Genomic DNA, 15,000 nt, shown 5'->3' with positions numbered 1-15,000 from the left:
CTTTTCTTCAACAAGCTTCGAGAGCATTCGAAGACATTTTGTCGAAAGATTTGCATCTTCTTCTTCAGAAGAGATTAAACGATTTAGAAAAAGTACAATTTAACTTACCTATGGAGATTTAAGGAAAATGTTCAGTTCTAGTCTAACGCCATCGTATTGCTTATTTTCAGTTATTCTGCTCGAAACCTTAGTGACAGATTTTAGTGATTCTCTTAGAACATTGGTATGACAACTAAAGGGGTTCAGAAAACGGGTTGAAAAATTGAATATTGCACTTAAAGACTTTTTTCTGAATCCCTTCGTTTAATTTGAAAAAATGAACGGTTTTTTTTTCACCCAAATAAAGGGCATAAGTTGCTTCGCCGAAAAAAAAAACTACGCGTAGAACGTATTTACCGCTGACCATATTAACTATCTGCCTGACTTATCAACTAAAACGTAGTATCCCTCGCAGCCGGTATTAGTCTCGTCACGCAACGCTCCTCCCCACAAACGGCTGCTCACATGCGAACAACATTCCTTTCCCTTCGTTGTCTTTGCACCAATGAGATCACTGACATCGTTTCTTATGTGACCAATCAGAGCACAAGAGGTTGTAAACAATATCGTTTTGCCGCGTTGTCAAATTCTGCATTTGATCGTAGTTTCTTGATAGAGAAAACGCCGAAGAAGGTTTTGCAAAGTGATCGTTGCGTACAGATGTATAACTGTGGTATTTAAGGAGTTTCTGATGCCTTTGTAATTTCTTTTTTTGTATGGTGACTCGCATCTGAACAGGAGAGCGAGTTTAGCTTATTTTATCTATTTCCATCCTAAGTGACCTTCTGTTTTGTTTTGCTTTTTTTTTTTTTCGAAGAGATCTGCAAATGCGTTGCATCGTGTTTTAAATCTCCATTTTGAAAGTTTTTTTTTCAGCTGGACTGTTTAAATTTTACACGAAAAAATTCACGCTTGAGGCCGTTGCAAGTCCTAATGAAAAATACCCCCTCATAGTGTTTCCTTAGATCTTCACCCAGGAAAAGAGATGACTACCAGCAATATCTGGACGAAATTCTAGCCAGCAATTGTGATGGCCTAATGTCCCTTATGGGTCTAAATTAGCTTTCTTTCTCTATTTGATCGTCTGAATGATCAGTAGACCTCTTTAGACTGTATGTTTTGTTTTTTTCAATGTAACAAATGTTCGGCATTTTCCGCCAACAGATCTCTAAAATGTTGATGAACAGGACGGGAGATCTGAGTCCCTTCCAGATTTATTTTGGTAACTTTACATGATGCTGTTTCTATTGCCGGACGTAGATTGACAACACCGGCATCGGTGATCATCCGATTACAACTCAGATCCAGTTTGGTGATTTTACAAGATGCTGTCTTTAATGCTTGGCATAGACTGAAAACACCGGCATCGGTGATCTGATTGTAACTCAGTCTCAGTATAGTGACTTTACATGTTGGCGTATGTAATGCTTGGCATAGAATGAGAACACCGGCATCGGTGACCTGATTGTGACTCAGTAATCCAAATCAAAGAGATGAACTTGAATATAAAAGATTCAGAATAAATTTAATACGATGAAGCAGGCAGCTAAGAGATATCATTATAACAGAGAGTTTATTGAGCATAAGGGTAACCTTAAATACTCATGGAAACTAATAAAAGAAGTATTGAATAAAAATAATTTTAAAATGGAATTACCAGATAACATGAAAGAAAATGAATCACTTAATACTAATAAATTTCAAATAAGTAATAAATTTAATCAATACTTTGTTAATGTTGGACCGAATTTAGCAAACAAAATTAAGGATAACAAAGTAAACTTCAAAACATTCTTAGGAGGGGTCTGCAAATTCTATTTTTTTTTAGATGCAGTTACTGAAAAAGAAGTAGAACTTGAAATAGTTGCTTTAAATGGTAATTGTGGGCACGATGAAATCTCACCCAAACTAACTAAGGAAATCTTGAAATATATCACTAACCATTAACATACATTTATAACCAGTCATGTAGCTCCTATTGCGGGCCTATATTTACGTAAACATCCGGGCAATCGCCCATGTTCTTTGAAAGGGAAAATCGTCGCGTTCATTTCAAAAAATGATTTGTTGCCGTGTATTGTCGTTGTTTGTAAACCCTAAGCTCGAACAGTCGGTGAGTTTTCATTTCAGTTGTTTATGTTTTAATTTAGTTTGTTTTAAGCGTGTTTTCTGTTTGCAGAAAACCTTTCCTTTACTGGTTAGTCGAGTTTTCGACTCAAGTAACTGTTTCTGTGAAATAAACAAGTCACTTCAAACTGGAGTTATCCCAGATGACCTTAAAGTAGCGCTTATCACTCCAGTGTATAAGGCAAATAATAAAGAAGAAATTTCAAACTATGTCCAATCTCTGTCCTTCCTTGTTTCAGTAAAATTCTTGAGAAATCTATGTATAAAAGATTATTGAAATATTTGGAAAATCACACCACGTTAGTCCAGAACCAATATGGTTTTCGCAAACAACATTCAAGAAACTTAGCCACTATAGAGCTTACAACCAAGATATTACAAGCGATAGAGAACAATGAATACACAATTGGAGTATTTTTAGATCTTGCAAAGGCATTCGATACCGTAAACCATAAAATATTACTTGAGAAACTAGAGCATTATGGAATAAGAGGAATTATCCTAGAGTGGTTCAAAAATTACCTCTCAAACAGAAAACAGATAGTTAAATTCAAGTCACAGAAATCAGAAAGTTCAACAATTAAGTGTGGTGTGCCTCAGGGATCTGTCTTGGGGTCTCTTTTTTTCCTTATATTCATAAATGATATTGTAAGGTGCTCAGAAATACTATCAGTTATTTTATTTGCAGATGATACAAATCTATTTCTCAGTGATAAAAATCTAGTTTATTTACAAGATACCATGAACTGTGAGCTAGACAAAATTTCAACCTGGCTTTCTGCAAATAAACTCACTTTAAATATCAAGAAAACGCATTTTATTGTTTTTGAATCCAAAGGCAAGAAAAGTAAACTAAGTGTTAAAATTATATTGAATGATCAAGAAATAAAATACTCAAAATTCTTAGGTCTATACGTTGATGATGAGCTAACATGGAAGCACCACATCAATCATGTTGTAACAAAAATATAAAAAATGACAGGTATAAATATCTAAGGCAAGACATTACTTATGCTTAGAAACACTATAGGCAATCTATTATACCAAGGTGTACCCTTATTTAACATATTGTAATGTCAGTTAGACAGGTACTTATCCAACTAGACTCAAGCCATTACTTATGATACAAAAAAAGATAGTTAGAATTATGTAATTCGCTCACTACAAAGATGAATCCCGGCCACTATTTTTATCATTAAATATTCTAAATATATACGAGTTAAATATCTACTTAATGGCACTTTTTATGTACTCATTCTTTAATGAGAAGCTACCAAGTTACTTTAGAAATTATTTTATATCAAATGAAAAATTTTATAGTCACAATACTCGATCAGCATCAAACATATTCATCAATTTAAAAAGAACTAATTCTGGGAAATTTTCTTTGAAGTTTAGAGGAGCAAAACTGTGGAATGAATTACCTAAAGACCCGAAAGTATCAAAATCATATACACAATTTAAGAGATTAATGAAAATCTATCTGCGAAATCATAGTTAAATTCTATGCTAGAGATATAACTTTAAATCGTAATTTTATCAGCAAAGCAGCAAAATATCTTACGTTGATAATTAAACCATCTGCTATAAGTTACAGTTTTAATTAGATGGGGATCTTCTTATAAAAGCTCACCAGAGCTTGCTAAGATCTCCAGCCTTAATATTATAGCGTATTTTAGCAGGCATATAATTAAAGCCATGTAAATAAATGTAATGACAAAGGCAAATAAAATTTAACAATTGGTTCATATGTCAGCGTGTGTTCATCGAGATATGAAGCACTGTGAAGTTTGGAGAGCACGAAAGATGCGTAAGAGTTGCTCGAGGCGTAGCCTCGAGCAACTCTAGCTTCTTGAGTGCTCTCCAAACTTCCCAAGTGCTTCATATCTCGATTAACGTACAGTTGACGTATGAACCAATTGTTTATAGCATTTTCAACGCTGTAGTTTATGTATAAAGGGCTTTAATGCGTTTATTTTGTTTCGGAAAAGTATTTCGCCATGCTTCAATGATCTTGACTCAGATTGGTCAAAAACTGACAGGTGAATTCATGCGTGGAAATGAAGTTAGAGTTTCGAAACGAGATGAAACCGTTGATTGTTTTGTTTTCCCTTTCTCTGGGTTCTTTCTCGGGAGTTCAAAAATCCATTCCCAAAGAAAAAGTAGGCAGATCTTCATCGGCTTGTTCGCTGGTTGCGATGTCTAGTTTAACTTTTTCGCGGAAGTTTTTCCCTTTTTTAATGAAAAATGTTGAAGTCACTCGCGAGAAAAAAATTTTTCGCGAGGCATTTGTTTGCTGACGTCACCAGTGTGCACAATGGAAAATTTTAACATGGCTCTACAAAAGCGTGCGCTCTGATAGGCACATACGCTCGATCCATTTGCCCGTGGGTTGCACGCTGACGTCAGTTTGTTTTAGTCTTTTTGTTGCCACTACAAACAACATAATTCGTGTTTTTTGTAGGTATTTTGCTCGTGAAATATGGACAAATTTTGCGATTTTTCCGGAGATAAGGAAGATAATTCTTGTGAGCTGCCAAATTTCGAGCTCAAGGTTTTTGTCGGGTCTCCAGCTTAGAGTTCGAGATTTGCGAATTTGAGCGAGCAGGAGCTTAATCAGCTGGTTGAACAATTAAATATTTTTACACGACACGACCGATGTTTGAAAGTCTCAATGTTGTAAAAGAAATGGTTAGGTATCGTGCGACTCTTACGCTTCTTTCGTGCTTAGCAACCTCCCGCGTGCATCCATAACTCGATGGTTGCACGCTGCACGCTAACCATTTCTCCATTGAAGCACGCTCGCGCTATACACTGAACTTGATTGCACGAATTTACAAGCTATGTTATAAATGACTTTGATCTTCAATAATCTGCAAGAATGACAGGATTTGAAAGCGGTGACTGGAAAGGTCAGGATTTCGAAAGCGAAGGTCACTGTTGAACCGCACTTGAAAGATTTTGTTTGGCATATCGGTTAGCGACGATTGAACTGCACTTGAAAGATTTTGTTTGGCATATCGGTTAGCGACAATTGAACCGCACTTAAAAGATTTTGTTTAGCATATCGGTTAGGAATAATTCTTCTGTTTCTAGCATGAAGGAATTGAAGGCGCCTTAAAATCTAACACGTCACGTATCACAGTCGATGGTGACTGCATTCGCTGCCGTCGACTGAGAGGGAATTACATCTTAGTGCGGAACAAAATTAACTGGAGAAAACAGCCAAACGAACGCCCGATGAGTGAGTGGTCTAGCTGTCAGCCATTTTGAGGTAAATTCAGTATAATTACTGTTTCAGTAACACATAATTTCGGAAGGGAGTTTGATCGGTCTTAAAGGCACTATCTCTTCTTTTAATCGCTTCTCTTCCGCCGGCATAAGCTGAATGAACTCTCAAGACCTTGAACTCAGTTGTAAAGTAGAAAAAGCCTAGCAATTGTAAGCAACGCAATGACCGTTGCGGCAAATCGAAACCGTATACAACACCTTTATTGAGTAATAAGTAAACGCTTCCTTTCGAGAAACCGATTGAACTACTTTGTCGAAAGTAAATGGAGGTAATCGCTTGATTTCTTCCAGTATAATTAATTTCCTGCGTTTGATTAATTAAGAATGGAGAACTTATAAATGTTCAAGGTTTGAAACGCGTAGTGTAGTCATTGTCGGAATATTAAGCGACTGGCAGTGATTATTTTCAGAACTTTGTTATGGTTAGATACCAAACACAAAATCTTGACTCAAGAATTACCTTCAACTTTTCAACCAATGTTGTTATTTAACAAAAGTAAACACAGTATGGCATACATGTATATATGTTTTGTCGGTTTTCAGGCGAGCGGAAGCAAGCGCTAGGCGTGCAGGAGGTGAGACGCGCGAGTAGAGATGGGGCCCTTAAAAATAATTGCTTGTGTTTGCTTTATTTTCGCTCCTCCTCTCGTTCGTGTCTCGCTTTTCGCACTACTTTGCAGGCCAAACTCAATCAGTCGGGGAGGTTCAAGATTGACCGCTTAAGAAGTGCACTGACTGCTTCGCATTCTTTTTCGTTTTGTTCCGACCTAAACGAGAGATTAGCGGATAACCCCAAGTGCTGCCTTTAGCTCAGCGCGTGCTTCTTAATTAATTACGAAACGAAAAAAGACTGCTATCTTGAAGTTATTAATTGCTAACAATATGTATTTACATCAGATCGAAAGAAAACTAATCACTCACTGCACAAATTTCGGACAAAATTAAATTACGTACGTGTATCTCGGCTAGGTTAGAGTATTTAGAGTGTGTACTGGCAAGTTCATTTCCCAAACCAGAAAAGAAATGTGCTATCCTGATCCATAGCAACTTATGGAAGTTTTAAGAAGTTTAATGGGTTTTGTTTTTTATTATCGTAAGAACGATTCTTCATGGCTTCTGCAACGGCACCATTATTTCCTTCAACAAAGGAGACAACTAACTACGCCCGGTTATGCAGGCTTCTGGTGGATGTCAGTTCACATGTTTTAAGAGAGACATTTGACAAGAAGCGTCCAACAGGAAACCTGGACACGGTCTTATCGAGTACTCCAGTTCATGCTGTACTACAATTACTCAGAAGAAGAAAAGTACTGAATCCATCACAATGGAGTAAACTGTATCCCACCATAAAATCTTCAGTTTCGTCTCAGCATTTTGATATCACCCTGCTGATAGTTTTGCTGAGGAACATTTGCGGACTTGGTTCTCCGCCTGCCAACTGGGATACACTTCCTCCTGCAGCAGACACAACCCTCGAGGCTGACATCGTGCGCATCAAGTGTTTCAGAAACACAGTTTATGGTCATGCCAGCGAGGCCTCAGTTGATGAAGCAACATTCAATCAGTACTGAAAGGACATCCAAGATGCATTGGTGAGACTGGGAGGAGCAGGTTATCAAACTACTATTGATGATCTGAAAACGGAATGCATGGACCCTGATTATGAAGAACACTATAAAGAGCTTCTCAAACAGTGGGTGATGGATGAAAAAACCGTCAAGGAAAGATTGGATGAAATTAAAGAAGAGCTGCACGTGTTTAAAGAATCAATCTTCGGCTCCGGCATCAAGGAAAGACTAGACGACATTGTTGGGAAACTAGATGCATGGAAAGACGCCACTGACACTAAACACGAAAAGAAAATGGGAGTTAAAGGTAACTGTTTGTGTTTAGGTCTTGCAGAGACTTCCATCGAGGTGGAACACCTCTTAAAAGAGGTTATGCCTCATTTTGCACGGAAAATACGAAAACAACAAGAAATAGTATTTTTTTTCTCGGTTGTGTCTTAAAGTGCACACGGGTGAAATTCCAGTTGGAATCCGAAGGTTTGAGGTTCGACTCCTCGGGGGGGACTCTTCCTGGGGAATTTTTCCTTTGTCTCACCCATAGGACATCTCTTTTCCACAAATATTCACTCCATTAAGAAAATTTACTTTTCCATAAACTTTAATGACTTCATTTTTCCTGTTATGTAGACAGGGCCTGCGCAGCTAGTTGTTGCAGGGTTGATGAAGGAAGGAGGGAGGGAGGACTAAAAGACAAATTCGTCATCATTAATCAAATAGGAAGTCTGCAGGCATGCTTCCCCGCGGAGTTCGATTTAGTTTCCTTAAAATGACGGTAAAGCAATATTAATACAAACAACTTGTAAGCCAATAATTTTAGGGCTGTTTCAACAAAAAAATTCCTTGGTTTTCTTTTTCTTTGAGGTTTGGCCTCACTAACAATGTCTGATATTTAATCTGAACCGCACTTTTTAAAGATTTGGTATCACAAGACTCCAGAGAGTGACATCCGTTTAATAAGCATCTTTAGAAGTTTAATGTTTTGATGCGGTTTCTTCTTTTAGCCGTGGAATCATACACAAACTCACTGAAAGCATCAATTAATAGCCAAACTGAGTACCACCCTTTGACTTCTGCCAACAAGTCTAGAGTGAAAACAGATGACATATTCACAAGTTTTCTCATACAACACGATAGAAAACCAGTTGTAGATCTTGGTATTAAAAGAGAAGAGCACCTTCGCGGATACGGCTCAGTGAGTGGAAAGCCAGTCAAACACCATCAAGAAATTTTCATTTCTAATACCGAGGAAGCGAATCCAAAAACTGTCAAAGTCACTGGGAAGGCAGGGATTGGTAAAACACTGTTTTGCCAAAAGTTGATTCGAGATTGGGCAGAAAACAAGTTATTTCAACTCCAAATCAGTTCTCGCATTCCTATCTTTAAGTTTGCATACTTGCTAACTTTCCGCCAATTGAATTTACTGGGAGAGGACCACGTTTCGATGCGAGAAATCCTTAACCGATCATCAATGTTAGATGTCCACTAAAGTATCGATGAAACTTTATTTGAGTACATGGTTGATCATCCTGAAGAAGTCTTGATTATCATTGATGGGTATGACGAGTATTCACAACAAGATTTCATCGCTAGTGACTTGGATGACCAGTACCCGAATAACCCTCATGAAGAAATGCCAGTAGCAGCCCTGTGTGCCAAGCTAATCAAAGGAAAGCTCTTGAGAGGCTCAGGTGTTCTGATAACGTCAAGACCCGACGAGTCCGACAAGCTTAAAGGTGGTCAAATCAATTTTGATCGATACGTCGAAATTACAGGGTTTTCCACGCAGCAGGTGAAGGAGTATGTTGGAAAGTATTTTAGAGAAAACGAAGAAATGAAGACTGCTGCGATGGATCACATTACAAAGAATGACAATCTAGTCAGCTTTGCCCACATTCCAGTTCTCTGTTTTCTGATGTGTTCATATTTTGAGTATATTCTGGAGAACTCTACAAACACTGATGCTCTCCCAGTCAACTCAAGTGACATTTATTTTGAAGTGATTAACATGTTTTTAGGAAAACATCACAAGAAGGCCTCAACTTCCCCTGAGGATACTCTTGAAAAGTTATCAGAGTTGGCGGCTCAACTCCTTCTAGAAAACAAGTTTCTCTTCACCGTCGAAGAAATGAAAAGGTTTACATCAGAAGAGATCGAAAGCCTGAAAGCAAGCGGTCTTCTCCATTGCGGTCCTCAGTTTAGGAAATCTTTTTCAGAAACGACAAAACATTTTTGTTTTACCCACCTAACCCTCCCGGAATACTTAGCAGCTTGTTGGTTTGTGAGGCGAAGAGAGATTCCCTCAGGAAGAGAAGATGTCTCAGAGATGGTATTTCAGTTTATGTCCGGCATTTTATCCAAGCAAAAGGACGATGCATTCATGAAAGATTTACTCCATGGACTAAATCTTTGGACTGGTTGGACGCAAACTGGTTGGACGCAAACAAACTTTCTCTTAAGACTAGTAAATCTAACTTTGTTATTTTCCACCCTTACCAACGCAAATTGGACTACATAGTTCACTTGAAAATTTATAATAACGATCTTAAAAAAAGTGTATCTCTAGAACAAAAAACTTTTGTGAAATATCTAGGAATTCTGATAGATAATAACCTCTCTCGGAAGTATCATATTGATTATATCTCATCTAAAGTTAGTAAAGGAATTGGTATAATTGCCAGGTTAAGACATCTTGTCCCATTTGCCACACTTCTTAACATCTACCGCTCTTTAATTGAACCCTATATCTCTTATGGTCTTATTGCCTGGGGACAAGCTGCTAACACTCATTTAAATAAGGTTCTCATTTTACAAAAACGTGCTCTACGACTAATGTATTTTGCGGATAGCAAAACTCATAGTGCCCCGCTATTTTTATTAACTCCAGAATCTTACCAATAACTATGCTCTATTCTCATTTGGTTTCCTCTTTGATGCATGACATTGATAATCACCGTGCCCCGTCTAATATTTCTATGCTCTTTCTCCACTCCGAGCAGGTTCATCACCATTTCACAAGATTCTCAGCAACGGCTAATCTATACGTTAAAGCGTCTAGAACTAACCAACTTTTATTTTCTTTTGCTAGAATAGGTGTAAGATTGTGGAATAGCATCCCAAAGGAACTTCGTATTAAAAACAGAACCCCGTTTAAGCGTGAACTTAAAAATCGCCTGTTAAAACTTTTGGAAAATGAGGAGATGAATGTTGATATACGCTGCTCAGAAATTTGTAAATATCTCTTGATAAAGTAATTCTTCGTTTAAGTCTTGTTTCAATTGTATTATATATCTTGATAACTTTGCAATTGATTATTTAATTATTCAACGGACTTAATTTTATTTTATTTTATTTAACAATTGTATTTTTATTTAATGATTATCTTTGTTTAATTGTATCGGTATGTGACCATTAGCAGAGACAGCACTTGTTTTAAAAGGGTGGCCCGCCTAGAATAGCTTGCTAATTGCGGGTCACCTAGGACTGTGATAATATTGTTTTGCTAACAAATAAATAAATTGAATTGAATTGAATCAGATGTTTCAACATGAATCCACTGGGAAACTGCTGAGAATGAAATGTCTCACTGAGTATCAAGATTTAGAGTTTGCACAACATTTCGTAAAGAAACATTACAATCAATTCAGTGATGATGAGGACGGATTTTCATTTAAAGCCTTGACTGATGTAGACTGCATTGCTTTGTCTTTTCTGTTAGAAGTTCTGAGTGCAGTTAATGCGGATGAATCCAGTGGAAAGAATCCTTTCCCTGTGCAGCAGTCACGTATACCGTTGCCGTTGAATCGCTTAAGTATTGACATACCTCTTTTTACACAAACTGGATTCAGACGAATCTTAAAAGCGCTAGCGAATAAACCCTGCACCATTGTAAAGCTAGAGATCCAGGGTGGTCATTGGTGGAATAGGGATTGTGGTGATACCATAAGAAAACTACTGCCTCTCACAGAAATAGCCTGCCTGTCTCTGATCTGTCTTCAGATCTCCGATGCCACTGTTGGTAGTCTATGTCAAGCATTACAATCAGAAACAAGTAAAGTCACCACACTGGATCTGAGTTTTGATCAGATCACCGATGCCGGTGTCGTCAGTCTATGTCAAGCATTACAGACGCCAACATGTAAAGTCACCACACTGAAGCTGAGTGTTAACCAGATCACCGATGCCGGTGTTATCAGTCTATGTCAAGCATTACAGACGACAACATGTAAGGTCACCACACTGAAGCTGAGTCTTAATCAGATCACCGATGCCGGTGTTGTCAGTCTATGTCAAGCATTACAGGCAGAAACATGTAAAGTCAACTCACTGAATCTGATCGGTAATCAGCTCATCGATGCCGGTGTTGTCAGTCTGTGTCAAGCATTGCAGACATCAACATGTAAAGTCACCACACTGGATCTGAGTGTTAATCAAATCAAAGATGCCGGTGTTGTCAGTCTATGCCAAATATTGCAGACAGAAACATGTAAAGTCACAAGACTGGATCTGAGAGACAATCAAATCACCGATGCCGGTGTTGTCAGTCTATGGCAAGCAATACAGACACCAACATGTCAAGTCACCAAACTGGATCTGAGTCGTAATAAAATCACCGATGCCGGTGTGTTCAGTCTATGTCAAGCATTACTGACAGAAACATGTAAAGTCACCACTCTGAGACTGAGTTACAATCAGATCACCGATGCCGGTGTTTTCAGTCTATGCCAAGCATTAAAGACAGCATCATGTAAAATCACCAAACTGGACCTGAGTTTTAATCGGATGATCACCGATGCCGTTGTTGTCAATCTACGTCAGGCAATAGAAACGGCATCATGTAAAGTTACCAAAATAAATCTGGAAGGGACTCAGATCTCCCGTCCTGTTCATCAACATTTTAGAGATCTGTTGGCGGAAAATGCCGAACATTTGTTACATTGAAAAAAACAAAACATACAGTCTAAAGAGGTCCACTGATCATTCAGACGATCAAATAGAGAAAGAAAGCTAATTTAGACCCATAAGGGACATTAGGCCATCACAATTGCTGGCTAGAATTTCGTCCAGATATTGCTGGTACTCATCTCTTTTCCTGGGTGAAGATCTAAGGAAACACTATGAGGGGGTATTTTTCATTAGGACTTGCAACGGCCTCAAGCGTGAATTTTTTCCTCTGAAATTTAAACAGTAGCTGAAATAAAAACTTTCAAAATGGAGATTTATAAAACCATGCAACGCATTTGCAGATCTCTTCGGAAAAAAGAGAAGCAAAACAAAATAGAGGGTCACTCAGGATGGAAATAGATAAAAATAAGCTAAACTCGCTCTCCTGTTGAGATGCGAGTCACCATACAAAAAAAGAAATTACAAAGGCATCAGAAACTCCTTAAATACCACAGTTATACATCTGTACGCGCAAGCTGTTGCTTACCAGAACAAGGCAAATTGAAGTACTGGATCCTAGACGTACATTTGCCCCCCCCCCCCCCCCCCAACCTGACAAGTATGACAAGTATCGCCTCTCAAATATCGTAAATCTTCTATTAAGCCCCCCTCTAATAAGCAACCCCCCTCTAATAGAGAGAAAAAAGTAAAATGCGAACAATTTTTGAATAAATACGGTACATGATATCCTATTGTATCCTGGTAGTGAACATCGCGCTAAATCAATAAGCTTCCCTTCTAATTAGCCACGCCCCCCCCCCCCCCAAAAAAAAAGAACCTGAAATAAATAAGTCCTCGTTATTAAAGAATTATTAGAGGATTTACGGTAATAGCCTCCCGCCTTCTGGTGAATTTTCAGTTAATTCTGTTGAGACTTATTAGGTTACTACATCGTATTCGAGAGAAATTACTAAAAATTTGATTTAAGAGAAAAACGGAAATGCACCAGTTCAATTATCCAGATCTATTTGTTGTATTTGTTGGGATGGCATTTTGGTTTTTTACGGTGGCGGTGAAAATTAAACACTTGAACATTTAATGGTGTGTAAATGGAAACAAAATTGTAGATAATATCGTCAAAAGATTGAAAAGTAAGGTTTAGTGAGGTTAAAATACTGGAGCAGTCAGGCCCTTAAAATACTTTAGCTAATTTTTTGAGGACGGCAGTAACTTCTAGTTTTGGAGTACACCTCGCGTTTTCGATAAAGACTTTTTTCTGTTTTTTTTTTACTGTTTGAAAGATTTGGAAAATCTAGCTTATTTTAGAATTTTCTTTGAGTCAAATTGCAATTTTATGTTTCAGTATAATCAAATCTTTGTTAAACGAGAAAACTGTTACACTATAGATAGCACCCACAAATTGCCTGCAACCCTATTTTTTTAACACTGCAGAAGTGAACTCTTCTACTTCTACTACACAATCCAACTTACAGGTGAGAATACATACATATGAGAATAAATATATATCCACTGTGCCCATTTACACTCTTTTGTATTGCTCTGATGATTAGGCATCAAACAAAATCTTTTCCGGTCAAGCACTTGAGTAGAATATGTTTCTGTGTTGATATCTGTTTCGAAAGTGTACTATCTGAATCTCTCCTGGCCTTTCCCTGGGTCATTCTTTTCATATTTCATCGACTTGGTTAGGTTTTGGGAATGATAAGAACTGAGGATGGTATTCTCTGAAAACAACCTCTATCCCTGAAAGAAAAATTATGAGACAAAATGCTGACTTTTATTGAGTTTTTGATCTAAAAGGTTCGGAAAAAAGCCATTCCACACCTTTTTTTTTGTACCAAATAGAAAAAATATCTAAAAGACCACAACTTTAGATAAAAATTGACAGATATGCTTTAAGCATAAAAGTTATCAGAAATCGTTTGAATCACAACCATTTAAAAGTTTCAATTCTCTTATGCAACACATACAGATTAAGATAATTTATTATGATGCTTTCTTTGGCTTGAAGCAAGACTGTGCTCTAGCAGATCGTGTGTGCTTCCGGCAACTCACTTTTTATCCTTGGGCTACTTGAAAAACTCTACTTTAATAAAGACCCCCAAGAGCTTGGCTTCTCAGATGCAACAGCCTTCAGGTACTTGGTTATTACCCAAAGGGCACAGCTAGGTGGATAACTGACATTGGAATTTCTCCTCCCTTTCAAAGGGAAGGAAGATGAGACAAGATTCTTTCACACTCTTAAGAATCTATCAATTTGTTAATAACCAAAAATAAAATAAAGTTCAAGAAATGCATACTCAGCAAACTTCAAAATGAAGAATTAATTACAATCAAGGTGTGCAGTCTAGTTTTCTAAGGCAAAAGTAACTTCTTCCCCATAAAATACCACAGCATTCTAAACAAAGTTTCTGGTTTTCACAATTTTCTGAAAGTCGCAGTATGAATGATATGGTGAAATTGACTCATAGTTTAGCAATTCCGTAAATACCGTAGAAGACAGCAGCTCTTTATCTGTACTCGTACTATTTTAATGGAGTCGATGCACTCAATTATGTGCTGATGTGTCCTTTTTTTCCGATGGTATCTTTGAATTTTTTCCAACCCTGGTAACTACACTCTATTATCATGTTGTCAGAGCACAAGGATGCCTGTCGTCAGACTTCCGTGCAGCAACAAGTGCATCTTTGTAGTCTTCTTTGCATGAATTTGTCCACACATTGTACATCGGTTTTGGAAAAGGAGTAAACTTTGAAAGCATGTAGCTGCAAAGAATACGACAAAGTCTTCCATTCCCATCTGAGAATGGATGCAGATCTAAACATTCAAAAAGAAACCAGGCACAGGTTTTGAACAAACAGTACGAGTCGTCAGAATCCTCGAGGCCATCTTTGATACAATGATCGAACATAATATTTATTGCATTGGTCTAACAACTTGTACACTTCACTTTCCATGTCCTCTGGTTTTTGATACTCGTATTCTTCTCCTTTGTATTCAGTTTTCCGGCAGCGGTTGCTGAATATTCCTGGTTTTTTATAGCCTTCTGGAATCTAAATGTCTTTCATAAGCT

The 15,000-nt window shown here is 37.6% G+C and overlaps 1 pseudogene across 1 annotated transcript; it reads left to right on the top strand.

Annotated features, from left to right (window-relative positions):
* Positions 1 to 4,579: 4,579 nt before the first annotated feature.
* On the top strand, positions 4,580 to 12,238 carry LOC148721510 (uncharacterized; annotated as a pseudogene). Its single transcript, XR_015992363.1, has 4 exons — positions 4,580 to 5,410; positions 6,556 to 7,332; positions 8,027 to 9,439; positions 10,567 to 12,238. The product of XR_015992363.1 is annotated as an uncharacterized LOC148721510 (transcript).
* Positions 12,239 to 15,000: the final 2,762 nt, after the last annotated feature.

This window comes from Stylophora pistillata, chromosome 10 (assembly GCF_964205215.1).
Source record: "Stylophora pistillata chromosome 10, jaStyPist1.2, whole genome shotgun sequence".
Taxonomy (NCBI): domain Eukaryota; kingdom Metazoa; phylum Cnidaria; class Anthozoa; order Scleractinia; family Pocilloporidae; genus Stylophora; species Stylophora pistillata.
The sequence above is the reverse complement of the archived record's forward strand: the minus strand, read 5'-3'. Positions and strand labels throughout refer to the sequence as shown.